This window comes from Eurosta solidaginis, chromosome 3 (genome assembly GCF_040869045.1).
Source record: "Eurosta solidaginis isolate ZX-2024a chromosome 3, ASM4086904v1, whole genome shotgun sequence".
Lineage (NCBI taxonomy): Eukaryota > Metazoa > Arthropoda > Insecta > Diptera > Tephritidae > Eurosta > Eurosta solidaginis.
Genome location: NC_090321.1, coordinates 248,603,123 through 248,615,171, shown reverse-complemented (window position 1 = coordinate 248,615,171; position 12,049 = coordinate 248,603,123). Strand labels below are relative to the sequence as shown.

The following is a 12,049-nucleotide window of genomic DNA, read 5'->3' as shown; positions in this document are numbered from 1 at the left end:
TTCTATAGGTGGACGCCTTTTCGAGATATCGCCATAAAGGTTGACCAAGGGTGACTCTAGAATGTTTGTACGATATGGGTATCAAACGAAAGGTGTTACTGAGCATTTTAAGAGGGAGTGGGCATTAGGTCTATAGGTGGACGCCTTTTCGAGATATCGCCATTAGGGTGGGCCAGGGGTGACTCTAGAATGTTTGTACGATATGGGTATCAAAGGAAAGGTGTTACTGAGCATTTTAAGAGGGAGTGGACATTAGGTCTATAGGTGGACGCCTTTTCGAGATATCGCCATTAGGGTGGGCCAGGGGTGACTCTAGAATGTTTTTACGATATGGGTATCAAACGAAAGGTGTTACTGAGCATTTTAAGAGGGAGTGGGCATTAGGTCTATAGGTGCACGCCTTTTCGAGATATCTCCATTAGGGTGGGCCAGGGTTGACTCTAGAATGTTTTTGTACGATATGGATATCAAATTAAAGGTATTAATGAGGGTTTTAAAAGTGAGTGGCCCTTAGATGTATATGTGAAGGCGTTCTCGCGATATCGACCAAATGTAGATCAGGTGATCCAGAAAATCATCTGTCGGGTACTGCTAATTTATTTATATATTCAATAACACTAACCGTATTCCTGCCAAGATTCCAAGGGCTGTTGATTTCGCCTTGTAGAACTTTTTGATTTTCTTCTACTTAATATGGTAGGTGTCACACCCATTTTACAAAGTTTTTTCCAAAGTTATATTTTGCGTCAATAAACCAATCCAGTTACCATGTTTCATCCCTTTTTTCGTATTTGGTATAGAATTATGGCATTTTTTTAATTTTTCGTAATTTTCGATATCGATAAAGTGGGCGTGGTTATGGTCGGATTTCGTTCATTTTTTATACCAAGATAAAGTGAGTTCAGATAAGTACGTGGGCTAAGTTTAGTAAAGATATATCGGTTTTTGCTCAAGTTATTGTGTTAACGGCCGAGCGGAAGGACAGACGGTGGACTGTGTATAAAAACTGGGCGTGGCTTCCACCGATTTCGCCCATTTTCACAGAGAACAGTTAACGTCATAGAATCTATGCTCCTACCAAATTTCAAAAGGATTGGTAAATTTTTGTTCGACTTAAGGCATTAAAAGTATTCTAGACACACTAAATGAAAATGGGCGGAGCCACGCCCATTTTGAAATTTTCTTTTATTTTTGTATTTTGTTGCATCATATCATTACTGGAGTTGAATTTTGACTTAATTTACTTATATACAGTAAAGATATAAAATTTTTTGTTAAAATTTGAATTTAAAAAAATTTTTTTTTAAAAAGTGGGCGTGTTCTTCATCCAATTTTGCTAATTTTTATTTAGCACATATATAGTAATAGTAGTAACGTTCCTGCCAAATTTCATCATGATATCTTCAACGACTGCCAAATTACAGCTTGCAAAACTTTTAAATTACCTTCTTGTAAAAGTGGGCGGTGCCACGCCCATTGTCCAAAATCTTACTAATTTTCTATTCTGAGTCATAACGTCAACCCATCTACCAAGTTTCATCGCTTTAACCGCCTTTGGCAATGAATTATCGCATTTTTTCGGTTTTTCGAAATTTTCGATATCGAAAAAGTGGGCGTGGTTATAGTCCGATATCGTTCATTTTAAATAGCAATCTGAGATGAGTGCTCAGGAACCTACATACCAAATTTCATCAAGATACCTCAAAATTTACTCAAGTTATCGTGTTAACGGACGGACGGACGGACGGACATGGCTCAATCAAATTTTTTTTGGATCCTGATTATTTTGATATATGGAAGTCTATATCTATCTCGATTCCTTTATATATGTACAACCAACCGTTATCCAATCAAACTTAATATACTCTGTGAGCTCTGCTCAACTGAGTATAATTAAAGGCACGTTCTGAACAAAAAACATGAGATTATCGACGCTTCAAATGTATGCTGATTTATATCACATATGTATCACAAAAAGTTTATATTCGAATTCATTACTACCAACTTTTCAAAAGAAAATTCAGACAATGAATTCCGTCTTGGGGTATTGACTATTCCTGCAAATGAAAACAGCCTTTCGACGGGCGCTGATGACGTAAGCGGGGAATTGTACGCTAGACACCCTTCCTTCAGTGCACCATATTTATTCCAAATTTCAGGATCTGGTGTCGGGTCATTCAAATACGCATATAGCTGATTGTTAGCCACTTCTTTGAAACCGTTTGACTCGTTTGGTGAAATTGGTGTTCTGGGAATTAACGCCTCCTCATCATGTTCTGGAACCAAAATAATATTTAGTTTGAAAAATCATATAATATAGATGAAATTACCTTCATCATTGAAATCATAAAAAGAGCTTTCATAGTCCAACTGAGGCAGTTTATTACTCAAAGTAATTAACGCAGGAATAATACAACCATATTTCACATTGGCTTCACGTTGGAGAAAGTCCAAAGTTTGTGAAATAGGCTTCATTAGCAGCTTGTACGACTCCAAATATTGAAAATCATCTGATGTAAAAGGAGACAGATGCAGCTCATCGGAAAGCTCGTTCAATTTCTCCTTGTACTGTAGTAACTTCAGGATTGCATCATATAGTGAGTTCCACCTAGTTACTACTGGTACAACAGAGCTGAACCTAAAATGTTCTGAATGATTTCGGAGGATTTTGGCCATTTGCACTTTTTCCAAAAGTGATTGCACTTTTTGATCATCTGTGAGAAATGAATTGTAGTTGCATTTCAAAAAAAAATAAAAAATATGTGTAGATATTACCATTGAGTGCTAAATTTCCATTGTTGGTTGGTTTTTCAAAATCATGGCATAGTCAGTGCTGGCTAATAAATTTAACGTGTGAATATTTAACAAAAAAAAAAAAAAAAAACGAGAGTATATACAAAAATAAATAAATTTTTTTTTTAAATATTTCAAAATAGTTGATCTAATCAAACCTAATCAAAACTAATCGAGAGATCTAATAGAATTTTTTTGATTAGTTTTGATTAGATATGCTAATCGTCACTAATCGCGATTAGATTTTTGATTAGTTCTAATCTAATCAATAAGTAATCGATTAGTATAGCCAACTAATCCTAATTAATCAATTACTCTGCAAAATAAAAGTTTCTAATCCGATTACTAATCATTAGGATTACTAATCATTATTCCCCAGCTATGGTATGGGGTATACATTATATATACATATGACCGAACTTTGCAATTTTTCCAGACTATAATAAATACTATATACATAATCGTTTGGTTAAATTTTGAGCTTATAGCTGTTAAAATGGTGTAGAAATTACGAAATGTTTCTTATCTGAACAATCGGTTGTATGGGATATATGCAATAAATACGACCGATATCTACAATTTCTTCAGGAAACAATATATGCTATATGCGAAAACATTTGGTTGAACTTTAAACTTATATGTAGCTATTAAAATGCGGTAGAAATCATTCTTACCTAGATAATCGATTGTATGGGATATACGCTATATATTCAGACGATTTCTACGATTTTTTTAGACAACAATATGTTTCATGTTTTGAAGCTTCTAGCTGACAAATCAAGGAAGATATTGGAAAAAAAACTATTTTCAGAAAAATAGGTTTTGTGAGGGATATATGCTCTAGTGGTCCGATCCGGTTGATTCCGACAAGTGTCCAATCTGACACCAAAATTCCATCCAGATATCAATAAAATTGAGGGACGATTTTGCGTTCAAACAGACAGACGAACATGGCTAAATCAACTCAGATCGTCATCACGATTGCGGAAAGTTATCTTTTTAACGCAGAGTCATTTCATAAAATCTGTCAAAAATATATATGAGTTTAACACCTCATATCAATTTAACTCTGAGTTAAAAAGTTTACTTGCCGTTCTGCTAAGGTTTTCAGATATGTTACAATAGGAACCGGGCATTTACACAGACAATTATCAACCGTATGTGAGTCCTGTTATTCAATCACTTCAACTATGGATTCAGTGCGGGAATTAATTTTGTGATCCGAGCAGGACTGCTGCTCCGTTGCTGTTAACGTAGCTGAACAGAGCAGTATTTCTTGTACTTTTTGCGCTCAAGTCGTAAATTTCTGTTATTTCCTCATCGATAAGTAATGTCAGACCACCAAGCCCGGGACAGTTTCTGTGGAAAGTGTGCAATAAGCGTAAACTCAGCGTAGCATTGAGGTAAAATTCTTCCGATAATTCCATAATTTCATTGCATCGGCCCAGATTTCTGCAGCGTTCTTCGATTTCGGTATGAAGGTACACGTACCATAGCTCGTTGTCAGAATGCTACGATTTTTCTGTCGCATGAAAAAGTTCTAACATTGTTGTGCTGCTACTAGAAATTTCTTAATTTATATTCTTATAAAACTTGAAACTCAAATTCTTATTGGGCATTGAAATACTCAACAAAAGCTAACGGCATGCAATAAACTGAAAGGATACCGGAAACAAGTTGAAAACGATTGTCTTCCCTAATCGTCTAAGCTGCAATGTTAGCAAAAAATCTCTGATCCATTCTCACCATTTTGTATCTGTTTTTTACATTCCCCTCTCATTTTGCATGTCATTCGAAAACGTCAAGAAGACGAAACGAGCCCACGCCCATAGTCCGACAACAAAACGTCTTAAATGACTGTTGAGCAGGGCATTAACGTCGCAAATCACGTCTTACAATATTGATTTTCTGTGAATCAGTAATCATGGGCAGTGGCAAGTTTAAGTTACAGCAAATTAAAGGAAGGGCTACACGAAGGAGTGTTCAAGGAAATATATGTACAAGAATTTCAACGAAAAGGATATTTGAATGCCGGTGTATGTAAATGAAGAAGAAGTTAGCAAAGTCAAGTCATTGACAACGAGTTATCGGCCTTAAGTGGCTGTATATACGAACATTTTGCAAAGGTCTTATTTGAAGCGAAAATGAGGTGTTTGACTACTTTGAAGGGCGTTGTGGAAGTTTTCCAAATGATTGTGAGTATATTTATGAATATTTGATGTGCTATATAGCTATATTGATATATTCATAAACTTTAATCTTTTGTAAATCAGTAGCAAAAGTATCATACTTCGACGCATACGTCGGCCAAGCAAATCTGCATAAATACGCTATTTGAATCGAAAAGCATAGACCCCATAATAGGTGCACTATACAAATTAGAAGCGAAGCTAGGAGACCTTAGATCTATATCAATTACAATAATGTGTCATATTTTTCATAGCGAACGCGGACTATATATGATATTGACTGCCCGCTGCTAGAGTAGGCCACAACAAAAGCGTTCTAGGCATTTTCTGGGCCTGAAAACTTTATTCAAAGGAAGCTTTCAGCAGGTGGTATCTTGAAAACGATCTAATTTCTGCTTAATGTTAAATGTCATGAAAACTTCTTTGCCTTGGTCAAGGTTTAAATATGCACGGAGTGTTTGTCAAACCACTGCTGATGGGCGAAAGTGATCCACAGATCTTCGGTATGGTAGCCGAGCGCACTATAACCACGCAACGGCTTCGGCATCGCCTTGATCATTGTGAATTCCTAAGCTTAGACCTTAGAAGACAATACCATAGTTTCCAAGGGGAAAAAAGCATGAGTACCAAGTACTCGTTAAGTTCGATATGTACATTTGTATGTGGTTAACCAGAGCTCGCAATTAAACCATAACGGGGTAACTTTACCATTCGGGATTTTGGAGAAGAGCTTCGTCGTCTTTCTATCGATAGCAACCGATATGACAAGTTAAGGTTTTATTATTCAGCTTATAATCTACATCGAATTATTATCAACGAGTTGTCGGTTTGCTATCGCCGAGTAATCGCGTCATAGATTTTATATTGAAGTTTTTTCGGTATATGCTTCATAACAGCGTGATGAGTCGTCGATAACAAAGCAATAATATGCCAATATAAAATTGTTGACACTCCAATAAGAAATTCATAATTTCACGATTTCGAATCAATGAAATTGTCATAAAAAATCGATAACATTGTGATAATATATCGATAACTTTTCGATAAATAACCGATAACTTGTCGCTAAAAGTTCGGTAGCTATTTTATAACCTTCGCTATCGACAGCAAATTTATTACACTTCGATAACAAATCGATAACTCATATAGATATAGGCATCGTCAGCACACCCACAGCAAACCGATAGCTCGGTAAGGAGAAATGGAAACCGTTAACACTTTGACAACAAATTCATAACATGCCTTGCCTTGCCTTGATTTGCTGTCTAATTTCCTCGTAGCAACTCTACCACGCACATTGATTCCAATTACATTCTGTGTTCCCCCATACAGCATTCCAAATACTACGCTAATGCTTACACCTCCCTAACTAAACCACCGTGAACAAAGATGCTCACACATTAAAAAGTATGTTTTCAGTTAATAATTAGAATATGTTAGTCCCGGCTCTGTATTGCTATTAAGCCAATATTCGGCTTCGGGGTAACTGAAGGTTAAAAGGTCTCATCTATGAAAGCAGCTATGACTTGATTTTTATTACCCCAGTCCACTACGTGTTATACCTACATACATATATTTTAATCGCACATATGATCTCATAGGTATCCCCAGCCGGTAGAAGCTGTTACTATTTTTTTTCAAGTTCTCTACTTATTGAGAGCCCGAACCACCAGCGAGGGTTGTCTGGGAATGTCTGACCTCGCTTACGCTTGCCTCAAACAATTTTAAGATTAATATCATCTAAATCCCAGGGCACAGTTATACCTTGGGATTTTGTACTGTGACTCTCTTCAGTTGAGTAAAAGTTGGGCAAAAGGTACTTTTTTTCTGGTCGGAAGTGGAAGACAGCTGGTATGCGAAAATCCTTGGGTTCACAATGTTCTTATATCATGGGTGAATAGGGTTCTGACGTGTTTCTGTTCATTTAGAGTGCTATGGGCTACGTCCTAATATAGTGCAAATGGATGGATGATGACGAGGTAGCATCATCAAATCTACTGATGCTTGATTGTTCTGCTTTTGACAAATACCAGACGAAAGAGTTTCGGTAAGGGCTCAATTGGATCCCGGTATTAGTTATAAATCGTAAAATGTTTAACATAATCTCGACCAAGTAAAAATCCTGAAATACAGAATGTCGAAAACCATATCCCAGATAAGACTGAATCCCGACCAACCGAAGCCCAGACAAAAATCATGTCCTCACTATTCATAACCTCAACAAGACAAAATACGACTAGAAAATCACGCCTTAAAATGAATATAAGTTTATCGAATTTCTTTAATGTCCATCCATTCTTATATATATACTAGCGGACCCGGCAGACGTTGTTCTGCCCTAAATTTAGCCTACCTGCATACATTTTAATAAGCTTCTTCCGTCTAACTCTGCCCTCCCCCACCCCTCATCACTTTTTCCTGATCCTTTTATTCACTCCTCCCTCCGTCGTTTTCGCTTCATCTATCTCCATATTCGTCTCATTCTATTTCTTTCTCAGTCTCCTTCTCTCTTTTCTCTTCTCTCACGCTCTCCTCATTCTTCTTCATTCCTTATTGCCTGTCCCAGAGGGTGGTATGTATTTTGTTCCAGTCCCAGTCCCAGTCCCACTCCGAGTCCCCGTCCCAGTCCTAGTCCTAATCCCAGTCCCAGTCCGTCTCTGGTCTACTTCCCGGAAAAAAGGATCGTAAATACTAATATAGGCAAATTTATATACCAGATTTCAGACAAATCGAATAGGATAGGATAGATATGTGGGTATTATAAATTCATGTCTCTATTTCGCCTTCGCATTCATATTTATCAGTTTTTCCAGGTTGTTGCGACTAAATCGAATATCACAATGAAAATTACTTTAGAGCTCTCAGCAACAGCTATCATTTCATATCCATATTACCCACACATTCTAGGGGTACCCGGGTCCACGTTTGAACAAAATCGACCGACGCATCTCTTCAAACACCGGCGACCAACTAACACACATGTTAGCCTTTCCTTTTATATATATAGATTTTTTTTCACACTTCACTATAATATTAAAACGAAATGCAGATATTCGTTGCTTTTGAAATTCGGCTTAAAAATTGCACATGGAACAACTAAAGACTCTCCTGAATTAAAAAAAAAAATGTATTAGTACTTCTAAATCGCGGGCCCTCTCAGAAACCCCGGGTCCGGGGGTAATCCCCAATCCCCCCTCTCGCCGGGCCTGGTGATGTGCTATACTTTAATTTGCTATAATATTTTTTATTGATAAGCACGTTGTTTAATTAAACACCAAACCAATTACACGGAAGTATATCCCCACCACCTGAAAATATGAGTGCCGGTGCGTATACGTAACATTTTATTATCACGTATAAACATATAAAATAATTTGCAATAAAATAATATTGCGACTATAAACTGAGATTATAACCTGTCCTATATTTTAAGTTAGATCAAACTACACACGGGATGCAAAACAAGTTCAAAAGCGTTTCAGTATTTTAGGAGTCCATCGCGGACAAACAATGTGACACATGATTTTTATATACAAAGATTACGTAATTATAAACTTTTTAAGGGATTGGGTCTTGTCTGACTTAACACAATTTCGTCATGTGTAATGTACCATGTTACTTCGCTAGATGTTATAGCGGCAATGCAATGTTATACGGGCGTGCATGCTAGTTGGACCTGGTCTAAGCTCTTCGGCTGGGGTGGATACTTGTATAAACTATTCGCACTGCATACATAAATAAACATAATTTTCATGCACTTGATTTTCTTTTTATATAAAATCCTAATATAAACAACAGTAAATTACACATCGGACAATAATCACAGACAACACAGAATACCAATTAAGCGGACGGACGCATAGAAAATTGCTTCCTACGGGGCACGTAAATTGTAGCGAAACAAGACGACAACAGAACGACAAGAAGGGCACTGCATCATGGAGACTCAGATGTTATTAAGTCTCCGCTCTCTCCCTTCCCAACCATTATACGAGAGTACAACATCTCTACCGTCCCAACCTAATATAACAATCAGCGCCTGAGATCACATAGTTTTATACCACTTACACTTTATTCATTGTATATTTTTGGAATTCAATATCGTTACATACGAAATAGTTTTGTTTATACCAAGAGAAATTTGTTTATACTATCTCTAGTCTAAGTTCTTCGAACATTTAAATAATTCAATATTTAGGTGTACACGAAATCGCAAACCCAAATCATAAACAAAAGTTACTTTACGAACGCTAAGCGAGAATAAAATCATTTATAGCACTTTCAAATAAATGTGTCTGGGGTACATGCATGTGTGCATACAATCACCAATTATAAATTCACTGGTTTTTTTTTTTTTTTCTTTCTTGTGTTACGTACCTTGTTTAATCCGCGATGATGGCCCGTTGTTTGCGCAAACACCTGTTCCTCGATGGAAATTCGCTGATGGTAGATAATGAGTAGATATATATTCCCGCTTTTACAATCCACTCGTTAGACACTTTACATATTTAAACATTTAGGTACAATTATGAATGAATTTACGAATGAATGTAAGAACGACCTCTAATTTAGAGGTGAGTTTTGTACTAGGTTTTAAACATAGTACGCAATGCGCTTTTACTTTATAAAAAAAATTAGTAAGTTCATGGAAAAATTTGTATGTTAAATTATGCACATGCATATAAATTATGAAATGATTTCAGAAAAAAAAAAAGACTCGTTCCAAATGCCGAGATTGACACGTATGTCCCAAATTTGTATCGCCGGTGAGTTTTGTTGTATCCCTGAACCAAGCAGCTTCCACAGCATGCCAATGAGCGGAAATTTATATATATATATTTGCTCTGGTAGGCGTAAAACGTTGCATAAAGGTTATGAAAAAGATTACTGGTGAGCCGAACGAGACTATCACTTTAGCGGAACTTAATTTGTCGCCAATCCTCTTCCAGTACAATCTCGCATCAGTCAGCGCAAACCAGGCAACAATATGATGCCGTTAAAATTTAGCTGAGCCACTAATTAATTCATTTCATTTCATTTCATTTTTTATTCATTTTCTTTCAAAACAGCATATATGTTACAATAGCGACTTAAATTAAATTAACCATAATTACAGAAAGAAAAGTAAGGCATTCTGTAAAAATATATGTGTTTTAGTATCGAATGCCATCTCCGAATAAGATTGAATTCAAAAACATGTAAAATAGTGCGTGGGGTGAAGTTTGATTAAAAATAATAAGTAATAAAATATATTAATACAATATGTACATATATTTTTTTAAGTGCTATGGTTCAGCAAAATGTTGATGTCTTCGTGTGATTTCTCTAGTAGAAAAGATTTAACCTTTCCCAAAAACTCATTCAGATTTCTAGTGACACGTATACATGCAGGCAACGCATTAAAAGCTTTACAAGAAACGATAGTAAAGAAGTTGTTGAAGTTGGTTGTTCGAGAGGTCGGGACATACACAAGTCCATATGAGTTTTGCCTCAAGTTATAACTATCCGATACCAGGCTATGTAAATACCCACAGCGAATGAAAAATATCTTTAACGTTTTATAGTAGTACATATGCTTAACAGGAAGAACTTTTAGATCCCTAAACAACTCCATAGAGTGGTGAAAACGATCAACATTATATATTTTTCTTATGACCCATTTTTGAATAGTTAGAAGCTGCTGGATTTTATTACCTGCAGCGCCACCCCAACAGGTTATACCATATTGGAGCTTGGAGTGGACTAAAGCGTAGTAAATAGTTTTAAGTGTTTCGTTTGAACAAACTTTTCTTAAATTGTAAAAATAACGAACGGAAGATCGCAAGTAGGACTTCAAACGAGAAATATGCGTAGACCAGCTCAAGTTTTGGTCAACAATAACATAAAGATATTGGAAGTCGCTTACTTTTTCAATAGTGAAGCACTTATCGGAACAATTTACTTCAGCTTTAAACGATGCACAGAACAGAAAATTATTTAGTACAAAACGTTTGCAGTCAGTAGCATGGAATACAATGGCTATGTCAGGTGAGGATTTTGGATGCAAATTGAAATACATCAACTTCGTTTTCTTGCTGACACAGAGCTTATGTGCTGCAAATCACACTCTTAGCAAATTCACATCGTTATTGATTCCTGCTACTAAATCCAGATAGGTCGATGAACCATAGGCGATAGCAAGGTCGTCAGCGAAGGCTGTTACTTTTCCATACAACGGCAGCGAGAATATTGAATTAAGGTAAATCAAAAATAGAATAGGACCTAAGACAGATCCTTGAGGTACACCTAAGCTAATTGTAACCGGGTTACTTATACTACTTCCAACTTTTACTTTTTGAATTCTTCCTGACAAATAAGATTTAAACCAATTATATATAAACCCACGGAAGCCCGCAAAATACAATTTATCTAATAAAATTTGGTGATCAACCATGTCAAATGCTTTAGTGATATCAACGAACAGTCCAGCACAGTTCTTTCTATTGTCTAATTCCCTATATATGTGAGAACAAAAGTCCAGCAGGGCATCTTCTGTTGGCCGCCCATATCTGAACCCGAATTGCATTGAGCTGAAATAGTTATTATTGTCAAGAAATGATAGGATTCGACCTTTAACCAGTTTTTCAAAAAATCTTGAAATTGAAGACAGTAATGAAATAGGCCTGTAGTTATTTATATCCGTTTTGTCACCCTTTTTAAATAAAGGAATGGCAATAGCGCATTTTAAGTCTAAAGGAAATGATCCACCTAAAATACTCATATGAAACAAATGCGTTAGGATATCAACTAAACTTAGTGCCACATATTTGAGAGTCTGATTCGAAATTCCATCACAACCACATGATCTAGAGTTATTCAGAGAATTAATTGTTTTTAAAACTTCAATGCCAGTAAATGGCTCGAAAAACAAACTATTTCCCGAATTCGAGAACTCAGGTATCAGAGCGGAGGATTCGAAAACAGGTGATTTCCCTATTGATAGAAAGTGATCATTGAAAAGGTTTGCCACTGTTGGAGGATCAGAAAAGCTCACGCTACCATCACATAAAACAATTGATGTATTATTA

At 36.2% G+C, this 12,049-nt stretch overlaps 1 protein-coding gene and 1 long non-coding RNA gene across 2 annotated transcripts in view; one reads left to right on the top strand and one right to left on the bottom strand.

The window, feature by feature from the left end:
• The window catches only part of LOC137245345 (uncharacterized), a 37,763-nt gene that overhangs the window by 5,484 nt on the left and 20,230 nt on the right, over positions 1 to 12,049 (top strand). The window lies entirely within an intron of this gene.
• Positions 1,939 to 2,839, bottom strand: LOC137245346 (uncharacterized). The gene is made up of 3 exons (XR_010951307.1): positions 2,776 to 2,839; positions 2,331 to 2,714; positions 1,939 to 2,276 (listed from the first exon to the last, which is right to left on the bottom strand). It is a non-coding gene; the product is annotated as an uncharacterized lncRNA (long non-coding RNA).